Source organism: Suricata suricatta, chromosome 6 (genome assembly GCF_006229205.1).
Source record: "Suricata suricatta isolate VVHF042 chromosome 6, meerkat_22Aug2017_6uvM2_HiC, whole genome shotgun sequence".
Taxonomy (NCBI): domain Eukaryota; kingdom Metazoa; phylum Chordata; class Mammalia; order Carnivora; family Herpestidae; genus Suricata; species Suricata suricatta.
In genome coordinates this window covers 72,359,318-72,383,704 of record NC_043705.1, presented here as the reverse complement: position 1 = coordinate 72,383,704, position 24,387 = coordinate 72,359,318, and the positions used below count along the sequence as shown (strand labels likewise).

Here is a 24,387-nt window from a genome sequence, read left to right as displayed (position 1 = left end):
GTCAAATAATTCGCCTAAGGTAACACAATAAAATTGATAAAGAAAAGAACTGGGACAGGAAACAAAACTTTTTTTTAGCAATTAGGGAGCAAGTGACTGCCAGGATATCTTGAGAAATTATACTTAAACCTTCAGAGTAACAGTGTATATTTTAGCTAAATCTTGCTTTATGAAATAAACTACATTCTATGGGATAAAAGAATTTAAAATTTCTTTATGTTATGAGAATAACCCACTTTAAAAAATATTTTTCTCTATTTCAAAGCAAAAATATTAGTGACACATAAAGAGAACATTTAGAAAGAGCTATAAAGAAGTGATAGTTTCCTTAAAAAGTGACACATGTTAAACCATAGCCATTTTATACAGAATGGACAGCAATGGACAGTGTATGCACTTTAAAGTATTGTTTCACCAGGAAAAAACTTTAAGAAAGTCCTATAATTTAACATTTCTGAATAATACTGGATTGTTCCTCTGACTGTCTCTGTGGTGTTTTGAATTTTCTAATCTCTAGCTGGATTCAGAATTTTGAAAGTATATTAAATTTCATATGATCTCATATAAAAAATCATAAGAAATAACATCATAAGACAGTCAACACTAAAAGAGGTGTCAAGTATGATGTTGTAAATAAAGGTACACCAAGAAGCAAGAGTCAGTTTAAGGTATATTTTTCCCTTCACCTACTTTAGTCTTTGAACTTAATAAAGAAAATTTTTCTTAAAAAACTATAATTTGTCATAGAATATAAAAATATCAGAGTGCCTGGGTGGCTCAGTCGGTTAAGCGTCCAGCTTCAGCTAAGGTCATGATCTCACGGTTCATGGGTTCAAGCCCCGCATTGGGCTCTGTGCTGACAGCTAGCCCAGAGTCTTCAGAATTCTGTGTCTCCCTCTCTCTCTGACCCTCCCCTGCTTGAGCTGTCTCTCTCTGTCTCTCAAAAATAAATAAAAAGCATAAAATTTTTTAATATCAAACTATGTATATATATTTTTTTAATCTTGCCCTAAAGACATTGAATAGATAAAGTAATTATTTCAAATTACTAAACCATTCATATCTGTAGGAGATGCATGTCGCAAATAGCAAAACAGTAGCAAACCTGAAGTTTAAATCTTCTGAGACATGATATCAAGAGGAATGAAAATATAATAGATATGAATAAGATCACCTCAAAAGCATAAAAAAATAGCCAGAAGGGACTCCTTTTGGCCAAATTTAAGATCAAAATAATAATAGTGCTACTGAATTTTATGCACTGAAAAAATTCAGAATTCACCATATGAAAGAAGAGAAAAAGAGAGAAATTGAGAAAAAGAGGAAATAAAGCTAGTTTCACAAACTATTAACAATTAATAAATCTAAGTAAGAGATATGCAAAAATTAATTGTACTATTCTTTTAACTTCACTGTAACTTTGAAATTTTTCAAAATAAAATACTGTGGAAAATAGCATTTCCCCCCTCTCCTCTCCTCTCCAATATATATAGCAGGAGGGGGAAAGTAAGGAATAAGATCAGACATCTTTTGATAGACAACCAAAATTTAAATAAATGGACCCATATAAAGGCTCAGAGGTGATACAATTAAATGATTAGGTTATGGTCATACTTGGGAAGTTTAAACCCAATCAATTTTTTGGACATTTGCCTTTAAAAAAAATATATCCATAAGAATGAAATAGTGTGCTTGTTATATAAGAAAGGGAAATTTGAAGGACTTATTCTGATGGGTTCTGGGTTTCTAGCACTCTGGAGGACAGAGGGGTCTGACAACCATAGAGCTCTATGTGAATTTGACAGTTCAACCACCACCATGGGAATGAAGATCTCAAGTACCAGCCATAGCGACATAAGCCAGTCTGATCATCTCATTCCCTGCTCATGAACACTTTGCTGTAGATTTTAATTGGGGAAAAGGAGAAAAATATCCATATTGACTAGTCAATAATGTTCTGTTCGTTTAGCAGATATATTTCTCTTGACATTCTGATACATTAGTCTGATCTAGTGTTAGTGAGTATTTGTGGTTAAATATATCTAAGTGATTAGGAAAAATTGTGTTTCTGAGCATTTGGATATATGAACATGAAAAAGGGAACCTGAGGTAGATGAGAGAATATTTTCTTCAAGTAGTGCCTTTATTTTATTTGTGAAGTTAACTTGTTTAATAATATCAGTAAGTGGGAGGGTGAGAAACAGATCTTCTTTTAATATTATAAACTCTTTTAAGAAAAGCAAAAGGGCTTTAATATACCCTTTCCTATAGAAGAAAATCTAGAATCTCAGTTAAGAGATCTCAACAAGATGATTTTTACAGTTGTCATCTGTGTCACTTTAGATTTTTATTTCTCACAGAAATGACTGAGTTGAAATTAATTCATTCAACAAACATTTGTTCAGTTTCTATTACATGAGAGGCTTCCCTCTAGGGTTTCAGCACTGATAGCTGCACTCATAGAGGTCTTGTCATATTTTCCGTAATTTTTTTAAATTCTTTTTTTTATTTAAAATATATTTTTTATGTTTTTTATTTATTTTTGAGAGACAGAGAGAGACAGCGCAAGCAGGGAGGGTCAGACAGAGAGGGAGATACAGAATCTGAATCAGGCTCCAGGCTCTGAGCTAGCTGTCAGCACAGAGCCCAACACAGGGCTTGAACCCAGGAACTGTGAGGTCATGACCTGAGCCAAAGCCAGCTGCTTAAACAACTGAGCCACCCAGGTGCCCCTAAAAAATTCTTAAACATGGAAAGCAAGGTAATTTTCTTGCACAAGGGGCCCTTATCTCTGAAACCACAAAAAATTTCATGTGTTACATTGGCCTAACTAGTGTAACAAATTATTTCAGTGTTCGGTGCAACACCAGAAGACAAACTATTGGAGCCCTATAATAACAAATCTAGGTACTGTCAAGTCTAAATCAGTCTTACAATTAACTAAAATTTTCAAAAGACGATTTCCTGCCTGATGTCCTAGATCTTTGCTATTTATCCTTTAACAAATACTGGCCTTATAAATTGTTTCTGAGACCGCCTACAAGAGAGTCCCATGATCTGCTCAGATACCCAAAAGGAGTGTCAGTGAGGGTAGAATGCAAGTAACAGGACATTAGCATTGGAATATGAGCAATTTATGGGAATCCACTCAGCTCCAAATAAATGTTACAAATGAAATAATCAAAACACAACAGAAATCGTGAAACCTGGGGAATACCTGGAATCTAAAAGAGTACAGTAAACAAACCAATTATATCCTTAAAGGAAATATAATGAAGAGAATAAATAAGAGCAGTGAATTACTACATTTTCAGATACTAAAGGAATTTTACATAACAACAATAAATAAATAGAAAACGTAATATACCATAATAATTGTTCCCAGATGGCCATATTGGCACAGCACAATGGGAATTATATGTATATAAAAATTAGCCAAATATGCATTAGAAAGTGACCATGTTGTACAGGATTGATTAGAGTTCTGGAGACAGATCTGCTTAGTTAATTACCTCCAAATTGCCATCTAGAATAATTAAGTAGCCCTACTTGAAGAGAGAAGGTCTACTTGCCAGAAGAAAGCCAGCAAATAACTGTGAAATAAATGATAGAGTTATAAATGTAACTACTTTGCAAGCCTAGAGATTATTGATGCAGCCAAGACTTACCATTTGGTGTTAAAAGGATTAGGCAAGTGGTTGTTGGTAACCTGGAACTTTACATAGTTTCGGCCAAAAAAACTTGGTCACAAGCTAGGAAATAAAACAATAGAGAAATCAGACTTTTGGGATCCCTGAATGGCTCAGGGGGTTCTGCATCCAGCTCTTGGTTTTGGCCTCGGTCGTGGTCTCAGGGTTCATAGGTTTGAGACCTGCTGTCGGACTCTGTGCTAACAGAGTAGAACCTGCTTGGGACTCTGTGTCTCTCTCTGTAACTCCCTGGCTTGTGCTTTCTCTGTCGTTTCTCAAAATAAATAAACTTAAAAAGAAAATAAAGAAGATGAGGAACCAGGCTTTCAAAACCCTTCATCTTAGGGCCAAACTTAATATTACCCTTGGTGGAACTACCAGACATTTGCGATTCCCAGTGCGATACCATGGGAAATATTGAACGTTACCTGTGATTCTAACTTTGATAAAAATGTTTAACTTGAAATTTATAAACCCTTTAGATTTAGCTCACAGATTACAGAGATTACTGGGAAGGAAAGAACAAGCAAGACCCCACCACCACAAAAAAAGTCATCGAATAATGTCAGACATTCTAAAAAACAACTGGAAAGACTTCAGCAAGTCAGAATGTCATCACAAAAGGTACTGTGGAAGAATGAAAAAAACGTAAGGGATTTAACAAGGTATGTTCAGGTTAGATCTTGATTCAGATAGACTACCTGCAAAAGGGCAATAGAAGAGACTTAAATATGGATTATTAGGTGCTATTAATGAATTATGAATTGTATTAGCTATGATAATGTCATTTAGGCTATGAAAGATGTTCACTTTTAAAGAAACATATAGAAGTATTAGGATGGGATGTCATATCTATTTAATTTAAAATACATCACAACACAATGTGTATGTACACATTTGCTTCAATTTAGAAACCAAAAGCAGAGTACATGTATACCAAGAATAGTGACTCAGCATTTGGAAGACACTTCATTCAAAAGTTCTTCAAAAATAACTCCTTCTAGCTTCAACTATCTTTATCTCCAGTCACCAAAGTATTTATTAATGAACATAATGGATGTTAGGACTCATTTTGCATTAGAGAAGCGGTTGGTGTTCAGTGTAGATGGATTATCTAGAAATATTTTATAGGCACACTGGTAATGAATTCTATTAGGGTAATACTGTTCCATCTGCCTAGAGTAAACCATCCATGCAAGTTGCTTGGCAGAGGACCCAAATAGAAAAGGAGATGACTTCACTGTAAATACAGACAGGTGGTGTGACTGTGTTGGTGTTAATCAATGCTGATCAGTGCTTGCTGACTTTCAAAAGTCAGTCTGAGGCTTGCCTTATTTCTCACACTGTCATGTATCACCTCGCATCTAGGGTGAGGGAGAAGAGACCCATACTCTTCACCTATGGTCTAACTATTAGAAGTTGTTAACCACCTGTCGAAAGAACTGAATTCTCAAGGAGCAATGGATGTAGCTTATGTCAGTCTGAAATAAGGTCTGACTGCTGTAAAGAATAACTTCATACTTATATGTGTAAACACTGTGTGGAATGCAAGAACAATGATTGACTGGACGGAGAATTATTCTCAAAGATCTTAAAGTATGTAAAGACAAACCTCAAGACCGTGAAACTTCTGTTTTTGTCTATTTTACACTAAAGGAAATTTCAAAAAATGATTGTTCTTTTATTTAGTTTTTCATATGAAATAACTATATATCTATTTTCAATCCAAAGTATAATGTTTCATTTAACCTCAACTAGATAAATTACAAATCCCTTGCCTTTTTCTTTTACCTACAAAGCACATCATACTCCCTAAAATAGATTCTGATTACCTTTTTAACAGCACCAGTATATTTATGTTAGTTCTTTGAAGCTAATCACAAAACCATTTAAGCCTATAATTCCCACCAAATGGAGAAAACAAAGGATGTTTTATAGAATTTCTGGTCCCATTTAACTAATTGATCATAAATCATTGCTTGCCATTTGTAAGCTAATTCTAAGGTCAAGAAAAAAACAATCTTAGGTCTTTTGTTCAAACAGGTTCTGAATCTTGTCAAAATAATTCCCAGCTTTGTGGAAGCAGAGGAGAAAGCAGCTGCTTACTATTGGATCATTCAGGACTTGACACTTTTGCAGCGTAAGCAACATATTTTTAAAAATCAAAGGTCAAATGTCAAACCTTTCTGGTGTAGTGATGACTTATTTTAAGATTCACAAGTCATAATTAGTTAGAGCACTGTGGCTTTCAGTGTTTTCTATGATTAACCCTTCATTCATGAAAGAGTTTGTACTTCATATATTTTAATTTGAAGGCAATTATATGATGTTTAAATGCACATTTTTTGTCCCATTTTATGCAATAGGCCTACTCCTGACAATTGTCTGAATAAACATCAAATATTTGTGGAATATATATTTTAAACTTCACTAGGAGCCCTTACTTAAAATAATGGCATCTAAAACACACAATGAAAAAAAAGATCTTATGTAATCAGAAAAATCATTTACACTAAATTTGTATTTGCTTTTAGATATTAACTTTGTATATTGAACATATTTCAAGTGCATTCTAAATCGGGTAACACAAAGCTTTTAATGGGACAAGTGGAAATTTAAATTTATTAGTATTTCTTACATATGAACTTGGGAAAACTTACAAGTGAATCATCAGTTGCTTCCTCTTACAACATTTGCAGAGTGAGGGCTGATTGGGTCCGCTGCAGAAAAGTTGATGTACTTCGCCCAGGTCAACGTCACTACCGTTTGTGCTGCTTCTACCAGGGAAGGATGGTGTTTTGAGAGATGACCATGTCCTTGACAGAGCTAAGAAAGAGCAAAAGTGGCTCAGAGCCCATTCTAGTATCCCTGTTTTATTAAGTTTCTTTTCCCCCCAGAGCAAATTCTAACATTTTCAGAAATATTTAAAGAAAATTAATAAATATGAAACACTATTTCAAGAAACACAAAAAGGTAGACCTTTTCTTCCAAGATCACCCACTTAAAGGTTGATAATAGACTTTGTTCAACTTGAATCTTTTTTTAGACTCCTCTTCCTTCCTATTTTAATCTGCTTCCAGAAAACTGCTTCCTTTTGGCAGCTGATGATGTTAATTGTACTGTTGACGAAATTGCCCTAAGGATGAATATCATGTGTTTAACTGGCCTATAAACCTGACTTCATCTCCACCCAGTATTTGCCATAAGAAAACAACTCCCCTTGGAGAGACTTTCACCCTTTCCTGAATCCTATCCACTCACAAATCACAAAGAATTGTGTATTATGAATAAGCTTTCAAACATACCTGTCTTTTTTCTCTGTTTACTAGACAATTATCTCTGATGATAGTTACATATTCATTGTATTCCTAAGCCTTCCTGATCAGTATAGTACTATATTTTTACCGAATAGTTTCCAGTTTTCCATAGAAAAGTCAAGTTTTAAAGGACACAAACATTTCTTTAGTTTGGGTGTGTGTGTGTGTGTGTGTGTGTGTGTTTGTGTGTGTGCAAGTGCACATACACACTGTCTTCAAAGTTCATGAAGGGAGACAGCGCTTATTGGCTTTTTTAAATAATATTTTTAATTATAAAATTCACATGTTTCTAGTAGAAAGCAGATAAAAATCACCTGTTATTTCATGATCCAAAGATAACAGTAGTGAAATTGCCCTATAAATCTTTCCAATATGTTAAATATGTATATCCTTTTTGCTTAATTTGCTCTTTTTTTAACAAAAAAAAGGTTATATTAGGCGCATATTTTCTTAGCCTATTTTTCCTCTAGCAGTATATTATTCTATTTTCACATAGCAGAAAGATTTCCCTATAAATTGTTCTAACGGAATAACAGTAATAGAGCATTTTAAAGTAGCTAGACAGCGTTCATCTTATGGCTAGCTTTAGAGGTAAAGCAACAGAAAAAATCCATAACAACAAAAAATACATTGAGCTGTTTTAAATCTTTTACATAACAAAGAATTTTTTTTGCCAAATATCTACTATTTGCCTCTTATGTGCTAGGAGAACAAAGGTAAAAAAATTTATTCTTAGATCAGTTGTAATCTGGCAAAGTCAATCAAATGTTTTTCTGTGTGGTAGCCCCTATGACAGAGATAGGCCTAGAATGTATAGGAGCACAGAAAAGGGACATCTAAATCAAAATGAAGGTCACTGATTACGTGACACTAACTAAATTCTGAAGGACAAGAGGGAAGGGTATTGGGGAGTGAAGAAACAGTATAAGTAAAAAAGGACTATATAGAAATATTCAGGTAGTATTTCATAAACTCGCTCCATCAATAAGAATCAGGATTCCTAAGCTCCACCCATGGATATTCGAATTCACCAAATTTAGGGCCAGGCAAAGAATCTACTATTTAACAACACCTTCAAGAAACTCTAAAGCAAAGGTTCAAAACAATTCTAGTCCCTCCAACTGGAAATCTGGTTGTTTTAAGTAAAGAGGTAAGGAACCAGCCATCAACAAGACTTAGCAAGTGGCCAGAGACAGAATGTGTGGGATAAGCTTTGAGTTTATCCTGAAAGATAAAGGGCTGAATCCAATCTTGCAGATCAGATTAGCATTTCAGAAGGATCACTCTGGAAAATGGAGTGTGGTACAGAAGAAAAGCTGGTCTTGAGGCAGCTAATGAGGTAATCAAAGTAAGAAATTATGAAGACTTTAATCAAAAGAGTGGTTATAAGTAAGGGAAAGAGAAGAATAAGAAATATGTAGAAAGTAAATGCCACAGGGTTTAGTGACTGATTGGTGACTGATTAGGGATTGTTGGGTGTGAGTGATCTAGGAAGACTCCTAGGGAAGTGAATTGGGAGACTGAAAAGATATGGACCATTCATCAAAACAGAAGAGCAAATTGGGGGGGGGGGGAGAAAGTTCTCATTTAGATAAACTGAGATTTAATTGTTATTCAGGTATATAATTCAGTCCAAAACTGCAAGTTTTGACATGAGGTATAGTTTGCACTATAACTGTAGTGGAAGTTGAAGCCATGTATCTGAGAAGAGATGAACTGTAAAGCCATGGAGAAGCCAGTATCTAATGTTTAAGAAGAAAAAAGAAACCTACAATGGAAACTAAAAAGATCATCAACTTTTTTTTTAATAGAAAGGATAGTGTCACAGAAACTAAAGAGAAAGAAGGACTCAGGAAGGAGACAATATTCATCCATGACTTGTGCTACAAGGAAATCAGGAAGATAGAGGCAAATGATGTCTGCTGAACTGTGTCATATGAAGGTCAATGGTGACTGTATCAAGAATGTCTCCTTTACACATGTTTCTTATGGGCTAGGCCAATCAAATTATTCCTTCCTAAGAGCTGAATCTTCTTGACTTTGACACCAGGAATGGGAAGGTAGTTGAACCTGAGTCTGTAAGTATATGTAACCATGATGGTCCACAGTTCCATTTTTTATGATCCTGAATGTTCTGCCCCAGGAAGGCTTGGTTGTTTTGAATTTTCTTCTATGCTATGAATTACAACAGTATCTTTCCAATAAATTCCATTTTTTTCTGTAAGTTATTCTGAATTGGTTTCTTTTGCTTATAGTTAAAACCCCAAACCAATAAAGTAGTCATGTATTTTATTTTCATTTTTGCTGAGATAAAGCATTGTTCTCTTTGTTTTCTGAGGTGAAGATGGCAGGGGTGGCAGGGGAGGTGATTGATATAATGAACTCATTGAGTAGGCAAGAGGGATGGAGTCCAAGCCCCAGGCTGAGAAACGAGCTTTTAGTTGGGCACCTCTTCCATCACTAAGAGGATGTAGAAGTGTCAATTAGCATAAGTAAGAGGAAGAAGCAGATGCATTTCTCACTTCATACCTTTGGCTTTTCTCAGAGAAATGGCAGAACCATCATCTGCTGAGTCTGAGGTAGGTTGATGGCAGGAAGGGGATTTGACAGGAAGAGGAGGACTTAGAATAACCACTGTCAGGTTATTAGACTGTAACTGAGGCCTCAACCTTAGTTAGAAAGCAGTGATATGTAGTTACATAAACTGTCACTATATGCTTTTCTCCAGAAACTCTCAGCTGCTCAGTTCCAGTGTCAATGAAACACAATGGCTGTATTAGAACTAAAAGTAATATTGAAAGCCTGATTTAAGTGGTGGACACCAGTGTCTGGGGCTGGACAGGAGAAAATGGGAAGACAGAGGAGGGCTGATTGATTAAGGGAAAATGAAGGATTCAAAGCTCATGGGGTCATGAGGTCAAAGAGCAAGCATAGTTCAAATAAGGACAAGAAAGTTACCAGAAACAAATGGTAGAGAAAAGCAGATGTCTTGCTTAAATGTGAAGCCTAAATCTGAATCTCTCTACAGATGGAGGAGTTGTGTCCATCCATCTTCTGTCCTACTATTTTTCCTTAGAAGGATTCCTAACGTTTTACTGTGATTTTCACCCACAGGGTGGATGACCACTTGGTGGGGCTCTTGGAAAGAGAATGTCAGCCTATTAGTCAAATTATGTAGTTTAGTTTAGCCTAGTACATTAAATGATGGATTTATTGAGAAGTACTTTTTTTTCATTTTTATTAGCTACCTATTCTCCAATGGAAAAATATCTGATCACTGGTACTCTGATCAACCAAGATTTGGAAAGGTTCTTTGATTTAACTTAACAATTTATTATCAGCCTAACTGTAATCCTTTCTTTCTCTTCCTTCCCTGGCAGTAGAAATTACCTTTAAGAGAGAATCAGAAAAACGGACCATAAATAAGACATTACTCTTTTAGTCTTAGTCTACTAATAATATCTTTACTATCTTACCTCATAGATTTTTTTAAAAATGCTTTCTTTAGTGCCACCCTTCTTTACCGCTGATGAAACAATGATCTGTTGCATAAACTGCCACCTACCTTTTAACCCATAGCAGCCATGTATTAAAATTGTAAGGCCAGTAATTACCAGTAAGGAGAATGGCATTATCTGCTGTGACTTCCTGTTCAATTTTACTTTGAAAGTGTCTTAGCTGGTTAGCTTTCTTGGATACTATGTGCCATAGACTAATTATTCTCTCTCCCTGGCACAGTCCCTCTAAATGTACCTTATCTCTTGCAAGGAGCAAATGTTGCTGAATTGCTGCATGTTCTCCTCTATGACTGGCAGAACAAATCAACCACAAGGTTTTATTACTGGGTGTTTATAGTTTCACCTTGGTTTATGACTGACAGCACATACTTTCTAATGTAGAGTGTGAAAAGCAAGAAAGTGCAGTTAGACTAATAAGTTTGCAACAAAATACTTATGTGCTTCCCACAACTAAAACCCAGTGGCTGAATTGATTATATTGAGAAAAAGTTATTTGTTAAGTATGCTGTGGAAAGACTTCCTACTGGCCAGAAGGTTGGATGAAGGATTCTCTGTGGTGTCTTCCAGCTCCGAGAGTTTATGTTCAAAATATCAACTTAATTGCAGGGCCAATCAACAATCGGAGGGCAAAGGTTTGCTCCAGTCCTACAATGCGGCCTTACTAGACTTAAGGGAGATGTGCCAGAATATAACACAGCCAGTGTGAAAAAACCTTAAGCCACATACCTGCATGATGATAGGGGCAGAGAAGAAATGATTTACATGATATTGAGAGTGATTCTTGTGTCACCTGCAAACATGTTAAAATCATATTATCTCATTATTTCTGATTCCTATTGAATTCTGTGATCACTAAAGAAGAGAGCTGCTATGTTCTTTAACTGAAAAAGGAGGGAATTTATTATGGAAGTTTTACATTTTGTTCTGTGTTGTAGAATTTAATTGGAATTGAAACAACTGTCAGTCTTCCTAATGTCCAAGACAGGGAATTAACCAATTCCCAAAACTCTTCATTCCACAGACCTGTTAAGGGGTCCTCCTTAATTTAATTAGCATCCCAAATTATTTGCTGCGTGCCTCATCCCGGTGCTGCTTTCCTCTAGAAGACACACACATGCATGCCCAAACACACATACACAGAATGTTCGAGATTTTTTTGCTCTTAATAGAAGCAGAAAATAGTGTCATCTTTTCTGTTTTATTTTCTTTCCACAAGGATGAAGAGTTGCCTATCAGAAAGAAATGAGCAAGATCAAAATGAAAATAATTAGTGGAAAGAGAAAGCAGATTTGCAGGACAGGACCTTGAGAAGGAGGAGAAAGAAGTGTGTGCAGTGGAGCTGCGCCATCAGGTTCATTTTTCATTCTCTTGCAATGGCCTCAAGGATTAGAGCTGGGAAGGCATTGCCCTGCGAGAGGAAGTCGGCAGGAGAGAACTGGACTGGATAAGAATGTCAATGGCATAATCAGAACCTAAATAAAGAGGCATTAGTGTAGAAGACAGTATGTTTTGTTTGGGGGAAAAGAAGAAAGGGATAGGACAGCACGTAAGAAAGATGCATAACTCTATATCACTCTTTAGTGCACTGACTCTAGTAGCCTATGTGCATGGTAATTTTAATCTCAATCCCTTCAGAAAGAGAAGAGAGTATGAGACAAGGACTTATATGCAAGAGATTATTTGAGAAATGATCCTAAGGATCAGCGATGGAGAGATTGAAAAGAATACAACAGGAAACAGGAAAGCAGTACAGGGGATGTTCTGGAGTTGGACAGGACCACAGGCAACGAGGGCGTGATCCACCAGAGACGTGTAGAATGAGCCTCAGAAGTGCGCATCCAAGGGATAGAAGAGAGTATCATTCACCCACTGGGATCTTCCTTCATTGGTCAAGAGTTGTTCCAAACACATTAATTCTCTCTGTATAACATGTGAGGCAGGTCTGTTTCTTGCCACAGGCATTCCAGCTGCTGGGTAGAGAGAAGCTGGGACACAAGTAGAGAGGTGAGGAGAGTGATGTCCGTTTCCCTGTAGCTGAGGATGGCTGCCTGGGTGATGGCTGGAGTTGGTGGCCTATCCAACAATTAACCCTATTAAAGATTAAAAAATAAAAAAGTTCTGGGAATAAGTAGAAATGGAAAAATCGGAAGTTTATAAAGAAAGCTTTATAGAGAAGGAAAACTGGCAGATATCACCAATGATAGGGCTGGATGACATCATAGGCCTCCTGGTGTGATACACTGAGAAACACTGTTACTCTTTTGTAGGATTCTGCCAAAATGTGTAACCCGGATTTAATCATCAGGAAACAGCAGGCAAACTGAAATCAAGGTGCATCTTACAGAATAAATGCTTTGAGCTCTCTTTTCTGAACTCCTAAAAAATAACAATATCATGAAATAGAGTGAGGAAGAGCAAATTGATTTTAAAACTTACATGTAATATGTGACCCTGTTTAAGTCCTAAATGAGAAAAAAGTTATGAAAGACATGATTAGAAAAATTTATAAAGTTTTAATAACTGTTGAATAAAGTATGATATCAATGTTAAGTTTCTTGATTTGGATGATTTTACTGTAGTATGTAAGTGATATCTTCATTCTTTAAAAATATACACTGACATCTGGGGGTAAAGGATAATGATGTTTCCAACTTTCAAATGGTTTATAAAATTAGAGAGATAGATGATAGATAGATGAAGGAGAGAGAAAAATCAAGTGTGGCTACATGACAACAATGGGTAAATATAAGTAAAGTATATGAGTGTTTTCTGCACTATTCTTGCAACTTTTCCAAAAGTTTGGAACTATTATGTAAAATTTAAATAATTAAGCTCTGAATCAAATGGAATATACTGAGGGTTCAAAAGACCTGAGCTCTAATCCAAATCATTAATGCTTGTGAAGTTTGAGTTTACGCATCTGGAACCTTTTGAATTGCTGTAAGGACTAAATAAGGTAACATGCAAAAGAAGCTTGAAAAGTTTAAAATAACACAATTGTGTAGCCTTGTTAGAAATGGTAGCCTGACTTTTGAAAAATGGTTTAATAGTTGGGGTGTCTGATCATGCATCATCTAAGCGGTAACAGACATATCCAGGGAAATGGAAGAATGTGTGGAATCAAATGAAAGGAAAAGCATTTTAGGTCATTTTCAGCTACTAACTCCCTTTCCCAAATTGGTTCCCTTCAACAGACATTTATTATCTATATACTAACTACCATGGATATTGCAAGAATTGCTAAGTTAAATCTCTTCTATACCCGAGGAACTCAGAGTCTATCATGAGATAAAGCTACAAAAATAAAAATCTATAATATGATGTGTTAAGAAATGTCTACAGAAACTCAAATAAGTAAACCTATAAATCTGAGGTTTGGGGTCAGGTATTAGAGAGTTTCAGGCAGGAAGTAATGAATAGTTGAAGTGAGCCTTGATGAATGAGGAGATAACTTAGAGATAAGAAAAAACCATTTCACGTAAAGAGAAGGCTGAGGAAGGCACAAAATTACTTTACATGTCTCTTGGCATTGTTTGCCTCCTCTGTAATACCTCCCCACATAACTTCCTAACATGCATGATGCCATGATAATTCCCTGTCTTTATTTCTTTTCTATTGGTATCTTTGAAGTTGAAAGTATATTAAAATACTGAGTAGCCTACCACAGTCATGAAGAATGAATGGAAGCTCCTAATAAAAGTGTGTTTGGGGGCTAATTCCCTCAAATCTGATCCTGGATGCCAAGGTTTTGGAATTGTTTGAGAAGGAGGAGGAGGAAGAAGAGGAGGAAGAGGAGGAGGAGGAGGAGGAGGAGAAGGAGAAAGAGAAGAAGATGAGGAGGAAGAGGAAGACATCTGCATACCATGCAGTTCTCGTCTTTGCATTGGGGTCTGGGTTATTTCACAGAGCATTTTGATCAATGGTGCAAATTATTTGAATTACCAATTCCGACTAGAGCTCTCAGAAATGATGTCAATGAATACACATGTTATAGAAAGGAAAAGAAGCAAGACTTTTCATAAAGCCACAAAAACTATTTTGCGATACCCGGAAGATGTCTGGGTTACTACGGAAAACGGTCAGCTATGTCTTGATTTGGGACTTAAGTGAAAGACACCTCTGTGGTTAATAATTTCACTTGCGACAAGGGAGCAGCAGCCCCTGGCGGGTACAGTCCACCGCGCTACACAGCGGGGCAAGGAGAGTTTCGGTTTTGATTTTGCTCTCTCTTTCTTTGAAATGATTATAGCTTCTGCTTTTGAACAAACTGTAACACTTTCTGATTCCTGTTTTACTCTGTTGAAGACCAAAGTGAGAACTTGTTTTTGAGACAGGAAATGCTGGTGAAACTCCTAGTTCTGTCAGCACATTTCTTCCATTCTCGAGCTTTTAAGGTCTTCCTCTCCACAAAACACTCAGTGGAAGCTGGGAGCCAGAATAATTCAGACCCTGGGCATCAGTAGTCCAATCCTCTCATTTCATACCTGGAAAGCTTGAAATCGTAGCACTACTGACTTTTTAAAGTAATACAAAGACATGCTAGGCAATGTCTTCAAAGTGTTGTAATCATCTTGGAAGAAAATTATGTACTCTAAAATCAGCAACTTGGCAGGCATTGTAAGAACCCTGCTCCAATTTGCAATATGGATCGAGTGTCATTTGCAGGACATTTAAGATGGGCATTCTGGTCCTGTCGTTTTGAAAAGTCACCAAAATGCAACCTGTTAGAACAGTTTTAGTTCTGTAGCACTTACCTGCCAATTTATGCTAAAATGGGTCCTTTTTTTTTTTTATTCACACAAATTCTTCCCTCTCTTCTGTTCTCTCCACCAACTCAATATATATAAGATCTCCCTCTATTCAGTTTAGGCCATCTCTGGCTCTTCTGGAATATTCTTTCCCTCTCAGGTCTGCCTCACACATGCATTTGAAATGTAATTTATGTACAACGAAAGTGATAACAGTTTAAATATTCTTGACCTGTAATGAAAATGGTAGCAAATGGCAGGCAGGGGAGATTTCTCAAACTCTGGGATTCCCAGATTTCCAGCCTCAGGATGGATTCTGAAATCCTCAGTGTATTTCAGAAATTCTCTAGACGTAGATTTGTTAACATACAGCCATCTGTAGCCCATATTGTTTTTTTCTCCCTTGGGAGGCATGGCCTTAATTAACAATATTTACCTTAAAGAGGCCCACAGTGCCACAGCCTTATATGCCTTTCCCAGGTAAGCCAGATGGAGGGATGTGACTCCCTGGAACTACTACTTCTGTTTCCAAACCCCTAGCCGAGCCTCTCTCCCACACAACAAACAAACTCTCTCTTTTAGCTAATACTTAAAAGCTACTCATCTGAGCTTTATACTTTTGCCTTCCTGGTTTAATTGCTGCTAAAATTAAAATGCTTTTTGCACTACTGTTAATTATTTACACCCTACTGCGGTGGAAGAATCTGAACAACAATTTTGATAGATGACTGCTTAAGACTTTGAGTGCATTAACTGTTATCGATCACTTTGGGAATGAATTAATGGTTATTGCTCCCCTTGACTGGGCTCTTAAAGGCACTTTTAGTATATTACTTTTTTTTTTAAGTCACAATAATTCTGCTAAGTTGGCATTCTTTTCCCTAGTTTTCAAAAGGGAAGATAGGTTCAGAAGGTAGGCAAGGTTTACACCGCCTATAAGTGTTAGCCAGCATCTAAACTCATGCCTACCGTTCAGACACCAAAGCTGACAGCACAGTTTGGCGCGCGCACATTCTTATCCTGGAGGGTGGTAGGAAGATCATGGATAAATAAGAGTCAGATATCTGAGGGAGGACTGGTTTGGGGTGTGGCAGAAGAAAACAAGAAAAACAGATAATGGTGGGGCACTTGGGTGGCTCAGTAGGTTAAGCGTCTGACTTGGGCTCAGGTCATGATCTCATAGTTCCTGAGCTTAAGCCCAGTGTTGGTTGAGCTCTGTGCTGGCAGCTCACAGCCTGAGCCTGCTTCAGATTTTGTCTTCCTCTCTCTCTGCCCCTTCTGCTATCATGGTCTCTCAAAAATAAATAAACATTCGAAAAACAGATAACGGAACAAGAGAAGTGAAACATATGGTGAAGAAGATCTACTCATTTTAGAATGTTTATTGGGTGATTACTTTACATCTTGGCACAGGAAGGAAGAGGCAAATGCCTCAAAGAGCTCAGGCAATAGCAGAAATGGCGAGCTTGGGGACCTGCGGGCCAAGGTCATGCTGCAAATGAGTGGCTCATTCAATGTCGGCCTACTCAAGAGTTTTTTAATTAGCTGCCCATATTTCCTTTTTTTTTTTTTTCAAATAAATGGTCCATGCACATGAAACAAATTTCAAATTTCAAAAAGTAACAAAGGATGCACAGTGAAAAGGAGTGAATTTTTCCAATTCAGCTCCCAACTACCGCCTCTTCTCGATCACAAAGACAAGCTTCATTTTTCAGTTTTTTCTCATATTCTCCCACAGTTAATCTTTAAATATATATAATATTATGTATATATTATATATAATATAAGCATATGTAGTATTTATTATATATATCCTTCAAGTTAAAGCATATACATGTTATTTTAAAAAATAAAAACGCAGAGGGTAGCATTCAATATAAATTGTTTATTTTACATCTTGCCTTTGTTTTAACAATACATATCACATCAGTATATATGGGCTGCCTTATGCATCCTAATGGCTACATGGCATTCCATGGTTTTCAGGTACCATAAGTTATTTAACCAGATTCCTTTTGATGGGCATTTAAGATGTTTCTAATAATTTACTACTAGAAAAGTGTTGCAGTGAATGTCCTTATGCACATGTCATTTTCCATGTATGCATGTATATTCATAGGGCAAATTTCTAAAAGTAGAATTGCTAAGTCAAAGATACCTACATGTGTGTATACTTACTCTTGACAGGCACTGGTAAAATGCTCCCCGTGGAGGTATTTTCAGCTCATGTTCCCACCAGCAGTATATGAAAGCAGCTATTTCCCTATACCACACCATCTGACTTAAGCCAATCTGTAGATGGAGTATTAAGTTTCTATGGTTTGTATTTGGATAGCCAACATTCTCATTTTTTTAATAATTTTTTAAAGTTTATTTTTATTTGAGAGAAGGATAGAGAGCAAGCACAGTGGGACAGAGAGAGGGAGACAGAATCCCAATCAGGCTCTGCTCTGCCAGCACAGAGCCTGACATGGGACTCAAACTCCTGAACCACGAGATAATGGCCTGAGCTGAAGTCAAGAGTTGGACACTTAACCAACTGAGCCACCCAGATGCTCTTGGATAGCCAATATTTTTAAATGCTGGGTATTTCATGAAAGAAAAAAGGCAGGATTCCCAATTCCTTTTTTAAGAAGTCTGAAATCTAGCACTTCTACATTCACATTCCCAGACTGTTAACAGCTGACTAGTGACTAGTGTCCAGAGATAAGGCATGTGTACCCAATATTGCACCCCGCCCTCCACACAAACATGCAGCTCCGTATTCTTCCTTAACCCTGAAGCCAAGAGCCACTTATCATTTATCATTTTTCAGTACAGCCCCATTTACTAATTTCTATTACTTTTCTGGCTTTAGATACTTGACTTTTCAACTGGTCTAGAAACCAGAAAGATTAATAAGATTAATAATAAAAGAGAAAACAAATAAAGCAAGAAAATAAACACAGCAGATAACAGAGACAGAATGGTAGGTGAATATAGAAGAAAAGTCTGTTAACATAGTTCATGAACCCCAAATTTTAGACTCTTATGATCGATCAGTCATGCACCTAGAATTTTATTATCAGATTATTCACACAAATTTAATCCAGCATTGAAGTAGTTTTATGCATCTGGCACAAATATCCCAGAGTAACTGAAAATTTGGGGGACAGCTCTGGATGTGAATCAAATCTTTTAACAGCCTTCTCTGGTTTTCTAGAAGGCAAATATCTTCTGTATACCCAGGTGCAGGAAGCATCACATTGCTTTATTTTCCTAAATCAGATTAAATTTGGAGTCACACCCATACTCACCCAGGAAAGAAAATCTGCAGGTGGTAGTTATCTGGGGAGACAACAGAGCAGTCCCTCTGAGGTGGGGTGGTGCCACTCTGGTAACGTGGAGAGGGACTGCAGTCTGCATTCTGTCATGGTCTAAACCCTGTGATGTCCTCTGAAGACCAGCCATCCGCTCCCTTCATGGTAATTATGGACACAGGAAACTTTCATCATGATTCACTTTACTTTCCCCCTGACAAAATAGAGACAGGAAGAGAAGTTCTAACTGAGGCCTTTAGAAATAGATTGCTGGCTACTCCTCTCTTGTTTGGGGAAAGGAAATGCTTTATTCTTCCTTTTTTAATTCACAGTGGGAAAAAAACCCACTTCTCTTTGGCTTTGATTTTCTCTATAACTCAGGCTGCTGCCCAAGGAAGAAAGTTCTCTGTAAATTCTGCAATTGAAAAGGCGATTAGGTCTTTTTTAGATGGGATCCATATAACAAATCAGGTCCTAGAACAACCACTTTGATCTAGAGAATATTTAAATTGCTGTATATGAACCTGACTACCAAGAATCCTTGGCAGGGGCACCTGGGTGGCTCAGTTGGTTGAGCGTCCAACTTCGGCTCAGGTCATGATCTCATGGTTAGTGGGTTCGAGCCCCATGTTGGGCTCTGTGCTGACAGCTCAGAGCCTGGAGCCTGCTTCAGATTCCGTGCCTCCCTCTCTCTCTGACCCTCCCATGTTCATGCTGTCTCTCTCTCTCTCTCTCAAAAATAAAATAAAACACTAAAAAAAAAATTTTTTTTAAATAGAAAAAAAAAAAAAGAATCCTTAGTTGTGCCCCAGGCCCTCTTTCTGTAAAACAATTTTTGGAAATACATCTAGCCTGGATCTGAGGCCCACTATCCTGAAATATTTGCCATGTATTAATCTCTTCAATGATAATCTGTAATTTAATCCATTCTCTTCATGACTTTAAAATGATCTGTTTGAAACACAAGACAGTTACATTTACTATCCTCAAGCTTCCAGTTAAGGGAGGAGTGGGGAGGGTGGGGGAGGACAGTCAAATTCAGGTTCAATTAGAACTTGAAAGCAGATATGAGTCAGAACAAATCATTACTCACACAAATTTTCCTTCTTTCCACTACTCACAGACTGCCAAATACATATGTATCTAAATAAGTCTTCCTTTCCTGAAATAAAGTTACTACAGAAAAATAAACCCCATGGCAAAGAATAGGCACATGGAAGGCAGTTTTCCCATTTTCATAAGATCTCAGCAATTGACTACAATAGAATATTTTGTTCAATGCTCATTTCCCCCAGTATTTTGTGATATTTCTAACAAATAATCTGAAATTCTTGAGACCAAAAGGAAAGAAGGTATTTTTTTTCCAGTAACTAAAAATTTATCCAATATTACATTTAATCTTGTTTTACTTATAAGATTAGTTGACTTTCCAAAGTTCATTCAGAGATAAGTTAGAAATTAGAATCCTGTTTACGTCTCATGTAGGAGAACAGTTAAGGCTATAAAATCTAGGCTCCTTACTGGCCCCCCCAAGCGTGAGCCTGCATCCAGAATTCCAGGTTTGAGAGTGTTAAGTTGGATTTGCAGTAACAGAGTCTCTAACAAGGCATTTAATATTTTGATGAGACTTTTCCAGTAATTTAATGCAAAATGGTTATAGATGAAAAATTTTTATAGAAGATTTTCCAGAAATAAAGTTTTTTTTAAATGAGAATGATGTCATAATAAAGCCATATATCAAGAACAATTACTTAACATGTGGTCTGTGAAAATTAAGCCCATTATAGATTTTATGCGATGAGTCACTGAACAGTGTTAACAGTGCAAATTTTGAATAGACTTTCCAGTTCATAGAAATCTTGGCACCTTTTATACATAAAACATTTCAGACTTCTCCATGTCCCACATGTTTTGCTCTGTTTTGTTTTGCATGGATTCAACTCAGAGCTTCTCCAGAACTCTCTCAGGGAGAACAACTTCCCACTGCCATTCCAGGTCGCTGTTGCTTCTTTTTTCCATCTGACATCATTTGCTTTCTACCTTCCATGCATTCCTCATATCTTACCTATTAAAGAGTGATGTTATGATTTCATTCCCAAAATAAACAAACAAATAAGACAGAAAAATAAATAAAACTTTCCTGCCATTTCAGTGGGAGCTTGACAGGAAAGCTGGGTCTTTCTTTTTGAACACTTTCAGTGGCTCTTTATTACCTCTTTTAAAAAACAAATTTAATTTCTTAGCCTAGTATTCATGCCCTAGAAACTCTCTCCAAACTTAGTGTGTTACTTCCAAATCATTGTTCAATAAAACTGCCACTATGAGGTCAGTTGTGTCCCCCAAAAAGATATTTCAAAGTCTTAACCTACCTCAAAATGTGACCTTATTTCGAAATATGGTTTTTACAGAGACAATCAACTTAAAATGAAGTCATTATGATGGGCCTTAATCCAATATGACTGGTGTCCTTATATAAGGGTGAATTTTAGACACAAAGACAGACATGAACAGAAGGAAGATGACGTGAAGACCTGGGGAGAATACCACGTAAAGATGGAAGATTGGAGTGATGTCTGTAAGCAGAACACTGAAGGTTTCTGGCAAACCACCAGAAGCTAGAAAGAGGCAAGGAAGGATTCCTCTAGAGGTTTCACAGGGAGTACAGCCCTGCCAACAGCTTGATTTCACATTTCTCGCTTCCAAAATTGTGAAATAATATGTGTCTATTGTTTTATGCCTTTAGATTTTAGTACTTTGTTATGACAGCCTTAGGAAACTACTATAATGGTCAAGAAAATTTCAAGCTTCTTTTAATATTATTTCTTTTGCTTCTATTTTTTTTCTTTTTTAAAAAATTACATCCTGGAGCACCTGCGTGGCTCAGTCGGCTAAGCAGTTGACGCCAGGCTCTGTGCTGACAGCTCAGAGCCAGGAGCCTGTTTCAGATTCTGTGTCTCCCTCCTCTCTCTGCCCCTCCCCCACTCGTACTCTGTCTCTCTCTGTCTCAATAACAAATAAACTATTAAAAATTATATCCTTTTATAGAAGCCCAACTATTTCTTACTTCCTCTGTTGCCACTGTTCCTTTAAAAACAATCGTTCCTTGGAATTGGAACTCCTATTGCATTTCCTGTGTCCTTAATACTGACAATTTATTATCGCCTGTAGCTTTTTAACTTGAATGCATATGTTCTTTTCCTTATACTAGACCTTGAATAGTGACTGTGCTTTATCTTTTGATATTTCTTAGGTTGGCATTGATTTATGTAAAAGTACCGAATGAATATTTTTAGTGACATGATGTTGTCTCCCAATTATACACTTAAATAATTCAGTGAAACATGGTAAATACAAATGACTATATCATTCAAATAATTTTTTTAATGTTTATTTATTTTCAGAAAGAATGGGGGGGTTATACATAGGGGAGAGGCAGAGAATGGAGAGGGAAAATCCCAAGCAAGATCTGCATTGTCAGTACAGAGACTGACATGGGGCTTGATCCCAGAAACTGTGAGATCATGATCTGAGCCAAAGTTAAGAATCAGACATTCAACTGACTAAGCCATGCAGGTGCCCCAAGAATTATCTTAATGTACCCTAATTACATAATACACCCAACAGTACAAATTTTTTCTTCAAATCATTTTTATATGTTTGTGTAGTTAAAGATCAAACTTAGACTCACACTATATATTCAGTTTTATATTCCAATTTATTTACTATTTATTTAATACATAATCATAAATCCTTTTCTTCCATTTTTATATGCTTAGGTGGTATTTAAAGAATAAACTTAGGGGCGCCTGGGTGGCTCAGTCGGTTGGGTGTCCGACTTCGGCTCAGGTCATGATCTCACATTCGTGGGTTCAAGCCCCGTGTCAGGCTCTGTGCTGACAGCTCAAAGCCTGGAACCTGTCTTCAGATTCTGTGTCTCCCTGTCTCTCTGTCCCTCCCCCTCTCATGCTCTCTCTCTGTCTCAAAAATAAATAAAACATTAAAAAAATTTTAAAAAAAGAATAAACTTAGAATCATAATATGCATTCCATTTTTTAATTCAGCTTCATTTATTTAGCAATGTACTCTGAGCAGTTCCCATAAATTTAAAAAGTATTTAAAAGCATTATTTTTATTAGCTATTGTGGTGGTTATTTTTATATATCAACTTGACTGGACTAAGGATATGCCCAGATAGCTGGTAAAATATTATTTCTGAATGTGTCTGTTAGAGAGTTCCTGGAAGGGATTAACGTTCGATTCAGTAGAATGAGTAAGGAAGATCAGCCCCATCAATGTGGATGGCATTATCCAATCTCTGGAGGGGGGCTATATAGAACAAAAAGGATCAGGAAGGGCTAATTCTCTCTTCTGGAGTTGGGAATCTAGCTTTTGGAAATCAGATATCAGAGCTCTAGAGCCCCTCACACCAGGGGCTTCCTGGTTCTCAGGCCTTTGGTTTCACTCTGAATTATACCACCAGCTTTCCTTGTTCTCCAGCGTGAAGGTAGCAGATCATGCGACTTCTCCACCTCGATAACTGCATGAGCCAATGTCTATAATAAATTCACATATTAATTTATTTGTAATCCATAGTGAATTTCTTATATTCATATATGTGAATTTATTATAAAATACGTATTTATATAGAAAGAACGAGCATCAGGTATGAAGAATATTTGTGTATATATATGATATCATAGAATATATAATTTTCTCTGTTTCTCTGGAGAACCCTAATATAGCTATACAATATTGCAATCACATGGTTATAAATATTTTAACAACTCTCCTCTTTATAACCAATTATGTGGTTGTAATTTTACTCTTATAATTTCATGGAGATAATTTTTGCTCTTTGGTAACATCTAAGATCACTTTCTTGAATAGATAACTGGAAAAAGAATTCCTAGATCAGGGGGGTATGGAAAAATCTGTGAGTCTCAACACAAGTCATCGATTGCTCTTCATATCTGCTATTCTGTTTTAAAGTCCCCTGGGGTGCCTGGGTGGCTCAGTCTGTTGAGCATCTAACTCTTGATTCCGCCTCAGGTCATGATCCCAGGTTCATGGGATTGAGCCCTTTGTCCGGCTCCATGCTGAATGTGGAGTCTGCTTGAGATTTCTCTCTCCCTCCCTCCGCCCTTCTCCCCACTTGTGCTTTCTCTCTCTCCCCCTCGAAATGAAAATTTAAATAAATAAATAAATAAATAAATCCCATTAGGAGTGAATGAAAAGCACTATTATTCCACAACTTGAAACTTTTTGGTATTATAACTTTTAATGGTAATACAATGAGCAAAATTGTTATACTGGCCTAATTTTCTGATTACCTGGGAGAGCAAATCAGATAATTTGATAAATCAGATAAAATGATTTATCAGATAATCAGTTTATCAGTCATTTATATTGCTATGCATTTTCTTCTTAAGCTCTTCTGTTATTTTTCTATTGTTGTGTTACTCTTTTATATAAGAATTGGATGTCTCCTATCTGGAATCTAGGCTCAGATTTAAAGCTGAGGTCCAGAGGTACAATGTATCCTCTATGATAAGTAGCAACATCAAAATGCCAGCAAAACTTGTAACCAGACAGTTCCTCTACCACCAAGGTTGACAAAGAGGCAGTAAAAACAACCCTATTTCTCCCAGCCTCTTCCCACTTAACTGTTCGCCACCCCAGATAACGCACAGGACTGCAGAGCACAGAATAAGTGTCAGAATTACTGTTTTTGAGTATTTGAATATGGGACAGTTTTTGTAGTGTTCCCTCAACCCCTACACCCATTTTCTGAAGTCATTTCCACTGGCCAGAGACAC

The 24,387-nt window shown here is 36.8% G+C and overlaps 1 long non-coding RNA gene across 6 annotated transcripts in view; it reads right to left on the bottom strand.

Annotated features, from left to right (window-relative positions):
- LOC115294678 overlaps positions 1 to 24,387 on the bottom strand; it is a 116,120-nt gene that overhangs the window by 35,239 nt on the left and 56,494 nt on the right. For all 6 annotated transcript variants that reach the window (XR_003910057.1, XR_003910053.1, XR_003910052.1 and 3 more), the window contains 3 exons: positions 18,569 to 18,785; positions 6,350 to 6,515; positions 3,669 to 3,752 (listed from right to left, as the gene is read on the bottom strand). This is a non-coding gene — a long non-coding RNA (uncharacterized LOC115294678). The remainder of the gene's footprint in view (positions 1 to 3,668; positions 3,753 to 6,349; positions 6,516 to 18,568; positions 18,786 to 24,387) is intronic.